General features: G+C 40.7%; 1 long non-coding RNA gene across 1 annotated transcript; it reads right to left on the reverse strand.

Moving 5' to 3' along the window:
- Positions 1 to 305: 305 nt before the first annotated feature.
- Positions 306 to 10,041, reverse strand: LOC144466477 (uncharacterized). The gene is made up of 3 exons (XR_013493091.1): positions 9,937 to 10,041; positions 4,967 to 5,037; positions 306 to 393 (listed from the first exon to the last, which is right to left on the reverse strand). It is a non-coding gene; the product is annotated as an uncharacterized LOC144466477 (long non-coding RNA).
- Positions 10,042 to 12,434: the final 2,393 nt, after the last annotated feature.

Genomic DNA, 12,434 nt, shown 5'->3' on the forward strand with positions numbered 1-12,434 from the left:
TGAACTGTTTCACATGAAACCTCAAATGCAAGACATTGATTGCATGAGATTAAGTTTGTCTGTATGAGTTTGTAAATGGCAGCCCGTGCCCTTATGTAGTGTGAACATACTATTTCTCATCAAACTGTGATAACTGTGATTAAATTCAGTATATATACACGTCTGCCATATGCCACCCCATAAATATTTTTCTAGATCCGCCCCTGGATCCTACAGACCATTGTCACAGAGTGAGAGGAAAGACAATGAAAAGTTAAGGTAATTTAAGCATGTGGAAGTTTGCAGTTCACAGCATGTGACTCACTGACCTGGACCGTCTTGTACAGGGTTACAGTAGAAGTATTTTTCCCGGAATTCACTGAGCCAAAGGCAGGGTGAACGAGTGCACATCGCCTGTCGAGAAAAGCACATAATACAATCAATAACAAGGACACTCAGTGTAAAATGATGAGGGCAGACAGCAAGTCGATCACTTGACAGACTGTGAAGTTACTCATCAGTTCAAAGTCCAAAAATCATGTTCAGGCATGTTGCCTCATATCATGGGGAGATTAATCATATCAAACTTTAATTACTGGATCCACAGAGGGAGTTATGAGGGAGTCTTCTTTGTTAGCAGGAAATCTGAAAAACCTATTAGATTTAAATTAAATTTGGTGGGGAGTGATGAGTTTCACATTAGTGGCTTTGAGTGAAATATCTCATGAACAATTGGATGGATTGCCATGAAATGTGGTGCACACATTCATGCCCCCCTCAGGATGAACTGTAATAGCTTTATTGGTTCCTTAAAAGAGCACTCCACTGATTTAGCATCACGCTCCTTTATAAAGTTGGACTCCCAGCGGACAGATTTTTTAAAGGATCGAAATCAGTGCAGCAGAACCAGAGATATAATCTTTTGTAGTCAACCCATTCTTCTTCCTTGTCAACATGGCACCTACATTACCCACAATGCAACCTAAATGCTAACAGTTCAGTCAGAGATGGTGACATGTTATGCTAGTGTGGCTTATGTATTCTCAGTCTTGCTCCAACGTTGTCACATACCAATGCTTTGTCATGCCCCCTCTGTGTCTGATAGAGACACATAAAGGTTCCCTTTAGCGTCTGTATGAGACGCACCGGGCTGTTTAGTAACTCCAATGTTAACCCTGTCCATGGCAATAGAAAAGCATAGAGCAACTGCTATTTATATGGCTGTAGGTGGTTAGGGTGGTGGATGGGTCAAACACAGGGCTTTGACCCAGGAGACCACTGTTCATGTTACATGTGAAATAAAAACAGTGTACTAATGTCACCTCACGTATTTGCACCCCATCACGTTAGTCCAACTAGACCCTGTAGCTAACACCTATTTTACTGCAAAACATGACCTGTTTTTACAACACATTCTCACTCTGACCTCGTCACATGTCAACGTTTGTTCATGGACTTTCTATGTCGGGATATGATGCGCAAAGTATGCTCTGGGATGCTATGTCTATGTCTGTTACATGCATTGTCTGTTTTCAAAATACACTTCCGTTTTCACAGGAAACGTACAGTTTGCATCCAGTCTCTTTCAAAATAAACGCTCTATGTTAGTACAACACAGTGAATTGATGTTTTTTTTTCTTCAAAAGCATGTAGTTACATTTTGCCAACACACACACACAATTGGGTTTCGGCAACCATAGCACTTGGTTGGGTTTCGAAAAAAAGCAGAGTTTGGCTTTACAATCTTACAAGGATTTTCCAGTTTGGGGTCAATAAAGTACTATCCATCCATCCATCCATCCATCCATCCATCTCTCTCTTACATGAAGTGAACCCCACACTCTGGGATGAAACTCAGTGGTTGTTGGACCCGTCCACTATACCCCTCCCGCCCGCCCTACTCAGACTTCTGCTGCCTTGACTTTTGTTGTTGTCGTGCCACATTTCCCTGATGCGGCCATTAAACAATGACGACGACTGGCCATGTGTCATGCCAGTGTGAAAGGATGGCTTTATTCGTCAGTGTCTAACCTCGGAAGTCACTGACCAAGGGATGGATTTCGACAACTTTGGAGTGAGAATTTTTAAACTTAACCAAGTAGCTTTTGTTGCCTAAACCTTAACCATTATGTGTCTCATACAGAGTGCCTTTTGCATCAGTATCAGACACCGAGGGGACATGACAAAGCATCGATATTTGATGACCTGGAAATCAGAACGGATTGTTATCCTGGAGTCTCTAGCCCGTAGCAGAGTTGAGCACTGGGCTACAAAGGTCTTGTAAAATCACTTTATTCTAACTCCAAACCTCCATATTCCTTTTTCAGTTACTAACTTGTAGCCTTCAGATCCACACTGACTCAAGGGACATTACTTGAGGACATTGGCGAGGCTTAACACAGCTCCCTCTGGAGACACTACATGCTCTTTACTTCTTTTAAAGCATGTGCAGTAAAACTTTCCAACACCTGGAAACACACTCTGATTTTCCCCTTTAACATTATCATGAATGTGTATGGGAGGTAGCTTTTCTGTGTCAGCATACGACCTGCACCTCTGGATATGGCCACTGTGCCATAAATCACCACATGGCCTAACCCTGCTCCAGTCACCATCAGGTCATACCAGATCAAGTCAGGCTATAGCCTCAGAGTTTTGAATTGAGTGAGTCTGCATTTTATTGCTTATGAATTCAATTTTTCATTTATAAGAGCAAGATTTTGTTATTACTTTCTTTGTTGTCACATCTTTCAAAAGTTACACAACATTAAACTGCCAGAACTCCTGAACATATAGTGCAGTTTAGATTTATTTGATCGAATAATGTGATTTTGTGTATTTCCCCTAAAGGTGGCACTACAACAATATGACAAACTTAAATAGTCGTGAGTGTGACTGCGTGCAATTTTTCTCTAGCTGCGAGGACCACAATGAAACTGCGATGTCAGCTTTATTGTGGTTTTATTCTCACAGATGTCAGGACTGAGTGTCTGCAGCCTTTTTATTTACCTTTATTTTGCTATCTACGCAGCCCAGATGGGATTCAGGAGTATTTGGATGCAGAGCCACATTAAACATTTCTAAACATTAAGTCATATGAATGAAGAGGACTCTGCAGCCTTGGTTGAGGTGAGCGTTTTCTGATTGATTTCTCATATTCATTTTCACTTTCTCTGAAGCTGAACTGCTTCCCACAGAGGAGTTACACCAGTTCACTTCCTGACTTACACTAGTAACCTCACTGGCTTTCAACACCACAACTCCAACAGTCTGTGTATTGATTGAAGCTCGAGGGGCAAAACAAGGATGCAATCCAGAAAGCCCTCAACAGATTCAACCACACACACAATAAAATCATGTTACAGGCTTCTTTTTATTTCTCCACCATTCTTCTGTCATTTACCTCTGAGCAACAACAATGGCAGCTTTCTTTTTTTTTAAGTTTGGAAGCTTTTTACCTTTTGAAATCTGTGTCAGTAGCTGCTAAATCTCGATTTTGGTTCCTCCCTCATTTATAACTGTCTGCAACTGAGTACAGGTTGAAATAAAAGATCCAATGTTTAAGGTAAGCTATAATGTTAAACAGCATGTGAATGAATAATAGATTTTAGACATGTTTGTCTCAAGAGAAATATTTCTCTTGAACAGAATCGTGTCTTTAAATAATATCAAAACATTGAGCTACAACTGTGAATAAAAACAAAACAATCCATCTGGTAAATGAACAGTTATAGATTTAGCACTGCTTCCTTTGTATTGGCTTGATGTTGTTTTCTCGCTCTTTTGTCAATTCCGCACAGACTTGATTAAGACTTCACACTTGGCAGAGTCTCTTCGATGGCTCCACAGCAGACCCTCACATCAATAGTGTGCTTTAAAAGCAGCCGTGTCATTGTGAGGAACTAGGTGTGTTTGGACCTGAGTGGGCGGGCTGAGTGGGGGACTCTGAAAAACATGAGAGCCAAAAAGAGTTGAGAGCTGCTTCTGTATCCAGCGAAACACTGAGAAGTCACATGCTCAGCAATATTTCCACATATATCCAACAATGCTATTAGGATAGCTGCATAAATTCCTCACACAGAAGCTGCCTTTGACTCTGGGTGCATTTGTTTAAAGGCAGCAGTATGACAGCCGGGTGAAGATTGTGCCAGGGAAGGACTGTCACTCCACACGACTCAAGTAAATGAAACAATACTTGTGGGCTGCAGCCAGTGACGTTGATAGGTTTTCAGTGTAGTGAGTCAAAGTGAGTGGGTTCTAGGGCTGCACGATTATGGCCAAAATGATAAAAACACCATTACTTTGATCAATATTGAGATCACGATTATTTATCACGATTATTCATTGACTTTAGGCACAAAATATTTTTATTATACCATTACATTTAAACACGCAGAGCACTAGTTTCACTTCTATGTTGTGCTACAGTCCTGCTAATGTACAAAAAATAAGCTCCTTATCTACCACTTTCACTTTATTCCTTCACCTGAATTCAGTGCATCACCTAAGAGAAAAAATAAGGTGATACATAAAATTGTATCTAAAATATAAGCTAACTAAAAATCAATGTCATTACAAAATACAACTGAATGCGAACAATATATTGGATACATATCTTTGTCCCAATGCGATTTCACTGGTTATTTCAGTCTGTCTTTGGGAGCTAGATAGATACCCTTTTGTCTGAGTTGACACTGAACAAGGACAGGGATTCATTGAGGTACCGCAGGTTAACAATAGTGACGTTCAGACCAACCAATCTCCAAATATGGAGGCTTGGTGTTAGTTTAGAAGAGCTTGATTTTTATATACAGCAGAGTTCTTTATGCATTTTTAACTTCAGTTTCACAATTGATCATGTTCATTTAACTACTGGAAGCCAAAATTGTGATCAAGATTAATATATTAAAGGAACATCTGTAGTTATATCCTACAAATTCTTGAATTTGGGTACACTGCATGAACCTAAAAATGTAAGGTTATATACCAAAGGTCATCAGGGATCTCCATGCCATCCTGCCAACAATGCAGCCTCAGTATGGAGAGCTGGTGTCAGATCTGTGCAGAGAACGAGAACAAAAACACCATCACATCATGGACAGAATTATAATAACATCCAAAACACAAAATCCACCTAACAACATCACTGACTGCAGCTAATGATTACTTTAATTTATGGATACATTGAAAGATCATTCCTAAATTAAACAAATCGTTTCATCACTGTATTAGTGCTTCTCAAAGTCAAGGATGCTTCCTTGGTAGGACCGTTCATTCCAACTCGGGTCCTACGGAGGCCAGGCAAGACTCCTTCTGAGCATTTGGTGAACACACATTGGAACAGGCTAGCGAGTGCCCAGGCATGCTTCACTGAAAAGGCCCCATTTTGGCAAATCATGTTTAAAGCATTGCGGGTACTTCATGCCCGCTGAGGATACACAACGCTTCCTTGAAATATCTCTGAAGGAAGAACTTGGTCCTCAATAGAATTGGAAGGATCCTTGACATTGGAACAGCCTTCTTGAAATTCAACTGTTTTAGGATTCTTCCTTGACTTTGAGAAGTACCATAAAAATGTCAGAAAAAAAGGGTGAGATGTCCGTCACAAGTTCCCGAAGAAATACCAAAAAACTATTTGCTTCTGGGGCACCAGCTCCAAACGTTTTCTTAAAGGCCCTGCATCTTTTTTATGCACACAAAAGAATATGTTTTTTGCATTTTTGGTTGCAAATTTGTTAAAATCCTTGTTAGTGAGCACTTCACCTTTTTGAAGATAATCCATCCATTTGACAGGTGTGGCATATCAAGATGCTGTCTAAACAACAGCATTACTACGCAGGTGTGCCTTGGGATGGTCACAATAAAACAGAGACAAAGGAGATCCTGAGACCAAATGCCATTTATCTGAGGCCATGACCTCATGTTGCAGCATGATAATGCATGGCTCCATGTTGTAGGGATCTATGAATGATTCCCGTAAGCTGAAAACATTCCAGTTCATGCATGGTCTTCACACTCAGACATTTCTCATTTTTGGGATGCTCTGTATCGGCATGTGCAACATTTCCTGCCAATATCCAGCAACTCCACAAAGCCACTGAAGAGGAGTTGGCCAACATTCATCAGGCCACAATCATCAACCTGATCAGCTCTAGGAGAAGGAGATGTGTCACTGCATGAGGCAACCTGAGGATTCTTTGGGGAATCTGTGACCAAAAAATACATTTCTGTAGCACTAGTCATGTGAAATCCTAATAAATGTCTGTTTTTAAGATAATTTATTGTAACCAGCCCAAGTCACACCCGATATAAAATATTCTCTATTTAGGACTGTATAAGGGGTATTCCAATTAACAGGAGCTAGAATTAACACTATGTCTGTGTGGTCTGTCAAAATGAGACACCAAAGAGTCCACTTCAATTATGATTTATCACAGTAAATTGACTACTACTTATTACTAAATAGAAAATATGTACTATGTATTATAGCCATTCACTAAATCTAGTTTAGGGGGCAAATATACAGCAACCTGACAACAAGAATTTACACAATGTACAATCATTATAAGTTAACATCATATAAGCGAGGCATTAAGGTGCTGCAAACATAAACTAAGAACAAAGGAACTCACATTTTCACCCGGACAAACTGTTGCCAGAAGAGTCCAGGGTCCTGCTGCAGGTAATGCTAAAAGGGCTCACACCTGAACACCTCTCCTCAGACAGCTCCTCCTCCTGCAACATTTGTCAGGTGGATGAATTACTGATTGAATTAAAATAAGAAGTGCTCACTTACACGGATTGTAACAAATTTGAGACCAAAATTTGTGTGAATAAAAAAAAGTGAGCTTTAACTTAAACCTTTGAAAAATGAGAGCAAAAAAAGTATTGTATTTACATTTTTTGTTAAGCGTAAAATATCTTTGTGTCATTCAGATAATAATATATGCCCATGTTGTTTCTCCTTTTATGCTATTCCCTGAAAGAAATCTAATATAATTGAGTCAATGTTCCTCTGTTGGCCTAGTATTCATTTATTAAAGACCACATTTAATAGAACAGTTTTGGGGATCCTTGACTTGCAATTAGAGCAGCCTAGATTATTATTATGTTGCAGATTTGTCCACAAAATATTAATTCCGTGAACTGTACTGCAGTATATTATAACAAAATTAGGCTTCAAGATAAGCAATGTTGTTTACGGCAATTTTCTACCCTACCTATTAGTGACACAGAGGTTGACACACAGTCTGTGGGTCCCACAGGCTGACCTGACAGTTGGGCGGTTTGGTAAGCTTGTTAGAATCATGAATTTCGGGCAGGCGGGTCATAAAGTGACAAAGCAGGGTTTTGATTAAACTATTAACAGCTGACAGAAATATTGTGCAATAATCCAACTTGAACCTTCTCTTCCACTCTGTCCATCTCTCTCAGCCTCTCTCACACAGCAAGTGGCTTCATCATCAGCACTGCTGCACTCTGGCTTTCCGTTATTCAGCTTTTGACCAGGAGAATATGTTCAATTAAACAAACCACTGCACCTACAGTATCAGCCTTGCTCTCGAGATCATACTTAAGATGTAAATACCTAAAAGATGGGTGAGTACTTGCTTTCTCACTACGTTTGTACTTAAAACACGTTTTATATTGTAATATTTACGGGAAATGACATACAATATAATAGCCAACAGCAAGTAGGTTGTTATTAGTGATGGTCAGCACCTGAAACTTTCAAATATTTTTTGTGCTTTTGCAGGTCAGGGTTCAGGTCATTGATTGGCTTATGTTACCAGTCTGACCGGGTGGATTGGTTCTCATAACAGAGCAGGTTGGTGCGGGTTCTGAAAAAATCCTGACCTGTGAATCACCACTACCACCACTTGTTATGTAATTTAAAAAATAGTAACGTCAAACTATTTTGCCTCTTTTTAGGCGGCAAGAGTGAAAGTAGATCATCCTCAACATTTACTGTGTCATGGTTTTAGAATAATGAAGACAGTTGGAGAACAATTTGCCCTTCCTGAGCCCCGCCCCTTTTGCTCTTTGCTGCAACAGTTGCGCAGGCTTGGAACATGGCAGATCCTCGGTCAACTTTCCCCTTTCCTATTATACTTAGAAATGCTATGTGTTAGTTAAAATGTATAGGAACCCAAACTTTGAAGAAAGATGTGGCTGGGAGACTGTCATAATCTCTATGGACACATTACATTTGTAAATAGTCACATCTTTGCTGTGTCTCAAATCGCGTACTTCTGTACTTACACTTAATATTTTGAGTGCATAAGTGCGTTCACACTGAGAAGTATGGAAAAATGCAGTGCACTATGAGTACCCAGATGGTGCACTCAAAACAGTCAAGAAGTTGAGTGTGGAACTATGGACACTTCTCGCCCTCAATGGTCGCCATCTGGGCTACATAGCGAAAGAGGAGGGACCACTTTTCAAACTGGAAATAGCGGCAGAGGACTGTGTGACTGTGAACGTCGCTGCATTGTACAAATACATGTGTTTTATGCACTAAGCACCACTATACTGTTGTCGGGTATAAGCCAGCAGTATGTTTACTGGTTTAATTTAGCAGTCTGTAATGATTTGGTACTGCGAACAGTAACGTGAATGCTAATGCTAGTTTGCTAACTAGCTAATTTGCAGTCGTCATTTCCGGTGAGTGCACAACAGCCGTGTTTGGTTTGAGACAGCACCACCCTACACCAATAAGTACATAGTGCACATAGTATGCTACATGGAAGTGTACTGATGGAAGTATGTGATTTGAGACACAGCACTTGTTATCTAATATGTTAGCAAAACGTTAGCTTACTAGCCACCTAATGTACAGCATCATCAAAAGGAGTTAGCCTAATGTCAGATCACCAACGTCACCAGATATGCTTCCCCCTTATTTCTGTGGACACGTTAAAGAGATTGGGTTCTGACATATTATTATGATGACATGAATTATTGTTAGCCAGAAAAGATCAAGGCTAACATCCTGTGCACTGCGGTGCACACAGGGATGCAATGGGGCAGCAAAATGTAATGTTAAAATGGGGCCAGCAAGTGAGAAGGGGACGCATACCTGGCAGTGCAGGTGCATGTTGACATCACTTAGTCTCTATTTTTCCCTTTTGTGTTGACACTGGCTTCAATTAGTGTCATTTTGGCTTGTTCTAAAAGTTAACATCATGATTATATCCTTCCATCAAAAAGTGTAGTCCTTGCTGTTGGCTTAATAGTGCCTGACCCTGACCCTAATAAACACTGCTGCAGCCGGTTAAGCTGAATCGGCTTTGTCATGTTTCTTCTTGTCAAACCTGTCTGACTTAGTAACAGCAACTAAGGGGGATGAGACCTAGGATCGTCAATTAGAAGAAAATAGGATATAGCCTCTACAGGATGATTCTATTACTCGGCAACGGTCTTTCTTTCCCAAAAAATGCACTTCTTTTAGACATTCTGTTAACTCAAATGGCTTGAAAAATAGCGCATGTAGCTGGTTTAAATTGCTAAAAATCATCCTGGAGCCCCTCGGTTTGGGCTGAGCCCTGAATGTTTACAATGTCAGGCTTTAATTCATTTACAAATAGAAACTGAAAAGCTACAATTTGGCATTTGAGGAGGGCGATTACCTCCTGGACTAATATCACCACAACAACAGGAAGCTCGTCATGAAACATAAACATAAATACTTTGACTCCTTTTTCCCTGGTGAGGTTCACTGTTGATCTAAACCAGCATGAGTTCAGCTGTCCTTAATCGACTTTGCCCCGTTTCCCGCTCACTTTCCATGCCCAGATCTTTCCCAGCTGGTCCCAAATTTGATCTGGCAACCTCTCAGTGAGTCCCAGGCTCTCTCCTCTCAGAGCTCCAGGCTGCCGCTGACAACAACTTCAGCTTTGCTTGCCAGGAGGGCTGACATGTTTTTCCTGAGATGAGGGTATCATTACACCCACTCACCCAGTCGCCGCCCCGCCAGGCCAGCGGTCCGTCTTGCACATTGCCTCCTCTCACTCATCAGCATACCGGCTCCTCTTCTCCCATCCCGCCCCGCTCTCGCTGCCACGAAGCAATACAGCAGAGACTGTTATGCAAACAGGTTTGGTGCTTGTTTGCCTCTGAATCATGTACGGCTGAAGGCCTGATAGTCCCTACTTTCCAAAATAAACATGACATTACGTATCGCTCCTGTGCCTCCAAAACCAGAAAATAACAGAAAAGTTTGCAGGGCTTTTTTTTTGCAGGGGTTTAAGGCTGTTTTTGCAATTTTGCTTTACATTCTCAGAGCAACAAAAGCCCTTAATTTTACACCTTTAAAGCCTCTTTATGTATTAAGCTTAAAGTAAAATTAGCACGGAGTGAGTGACTTTAAGAGTAAAAACAAAAGTGAATCCCTAAATGTTGCTCTGTCTGCTCTCACATTAATGATGACGAGTTTTAGTTACTTCCTTTCTTTATTTAAGTGAGGTGTCCACTAATATTCATAAAATTTAGATAAATGTTCAGCCATAAATTATTTACATGAGCACGAGTACAAATTATGGCATAAATAAGATATTTAAGGCCTTTCAGAGATGACTCTTCCCTTTTTATTCTACCACAAATAATTTATCTTTAATTGAGCTTTTGAATTAGAAAAGGAAAACTTCATATTTGATATCAGGATTAGTGGAAATGTGAATGGAATTAGTGACTTTAGGGGGTAAAAACATCTAGATTTGATCATTAAATACACAAAGTGATGCTCCAACATTAAGAAGAGCAGATTAAGTTGTATTAACGTGATTTGTTTATATACATGGACTGTCAACTAAATTTTTCACATAATCCTGAAAACTGAGCGACATATTTTTGCCTTAAATTTGAAGGTTCAAGGTAAGTGTATAGATTTTACGATGATTAAGGCATTAGAAACTCTTTGAATAAATCTTGGGCATTTGTTTAAAGGAGCTCTACGTGACATTCAGAGCATTAATATAGCAGAAAAACACTATTGGCTATGTATAGATATTGTGGAGCTATGGCATCCTGCAGAGAATGCTCCCTCTCTTACCTGTTTTACTCCAAATTAGCTCTGGCTCTTGAATCAGTTCCATTCAGGACTCTTGGAACCTTGGTGCTACAGGGCTTGACACTAACTTTTTTCCCAAGGAGCACATGTGCTCCTAAGTTGAAAAAGTAAGGAGCGCACAAAGAACTTTAGGGGCACAATGTAAATTGATCAAATAATGTGTTTTCCGTAATAAATGTGATGCAAATAGACATTTACAAGCAAAATTATGTAATGAATTTGTATACAAAATGTACAGAAAGGTAAAATCATCAAGTTTTGAAAAAGTATTGCAATTTAATTTTGTCTTTAATGTTATCATCTTATATTATCTTTGCAATATGATTATCTTATATAATGTTATTACTATCCTAAAACATTCTCCAGGTCCTCTGAAACTCTGCAGGACTTAAAGCCTCTTTCACACAGAGCTTTCACGGCGCCCACCACGGGGTAGGGCGCAGAGGACAGGATTTGGGGGAGTGCAGGCTCGTTCAGGAGCTACAGCTCCAGGGTCTACTTCAGGCTCTTCTCTGCTATTGGACGCGCGGCGCCGAGGTGTCGTCACAGCGCGTTGCGGTGAAATAAAAAAAAAACTTCAATTTGAGTGCAGGCTGGCGGCGCGCAGACACTGGCGCGCCGCTCAGCTCGGCGGCAGAGCGGTGCGCTCTTGCGCCGCGCAGACACTCGCGCGCTGCTCAGCTCGGCGGCAGAGCGGTGTGCTCTTGCGCCGCGGTAGCACATACACAATGAATGGGTTCGTCGGCGGAGGTCTGCGCTTTGTGCGCTCTGTGTGAAAAGGGCTTTATTTCCACCCTCTACACATGATCAGCTGTAAAACCACTTTGCGCTGGCTGTCCCATTGTTTGTCTACGGAGAGGACAACAACGCCTGACAAAGCGGCACTGCTACCCTTGGCGTTATTTGAACTACGGGGAGAACGGAGCAGGCTTCCCTGGAGATCCACCCGGTCCGTCTCCTCTACACTTTGACTTATTTCCACGCTGCCGAAAAAAAGGGTAAAAAAGACAAGTTGCTGTTTTTCTCTCCCTCCAGTCTGCTATGCTATGCATAGCTATGCTATGCTAAGCTAAACTAAGGTAACCACCTGCTGGTTGTAATTTCATATTCAATACATCTACAGTATATGAGAGTGGTGTCAATCTCCCCTTATCTAACTCATAGCAAGGAACACATGAGTGTACTTGCCTAAATATTGCATCACTCTTATAAGTCTGTCTTATGATTCTCAGTTCTGTGAATTACATGTAAATGTAAAAGCCTACAAAGGAGCTGTTTTCTGATTGGTCATTGCCATGTTTCAGGAGCAACAGGTTCAGAAATGTACACTGTAAAGAATTTATCACTGTAATGCATTTGTCATGTTCTCTCAGTGCTATGCAGGGCT

The sequence above is a fragment of the Epinephelus lanceolatus genome, chromosome 13 (assembly GCF_041903045.1).
Source record: "Epinephelus lanceolatus isolate andai-2023 chromosome 13, ASM4190304v1, whole genome shotgun sequence".
Classification (NCBI taxonomy): domain Eukaryota; kingdom Metazoa; phylum Chordata; class Actinopteri; order Perciformes; family Serranidae; genus Epinephelus; species Epinephelus lanceolatus.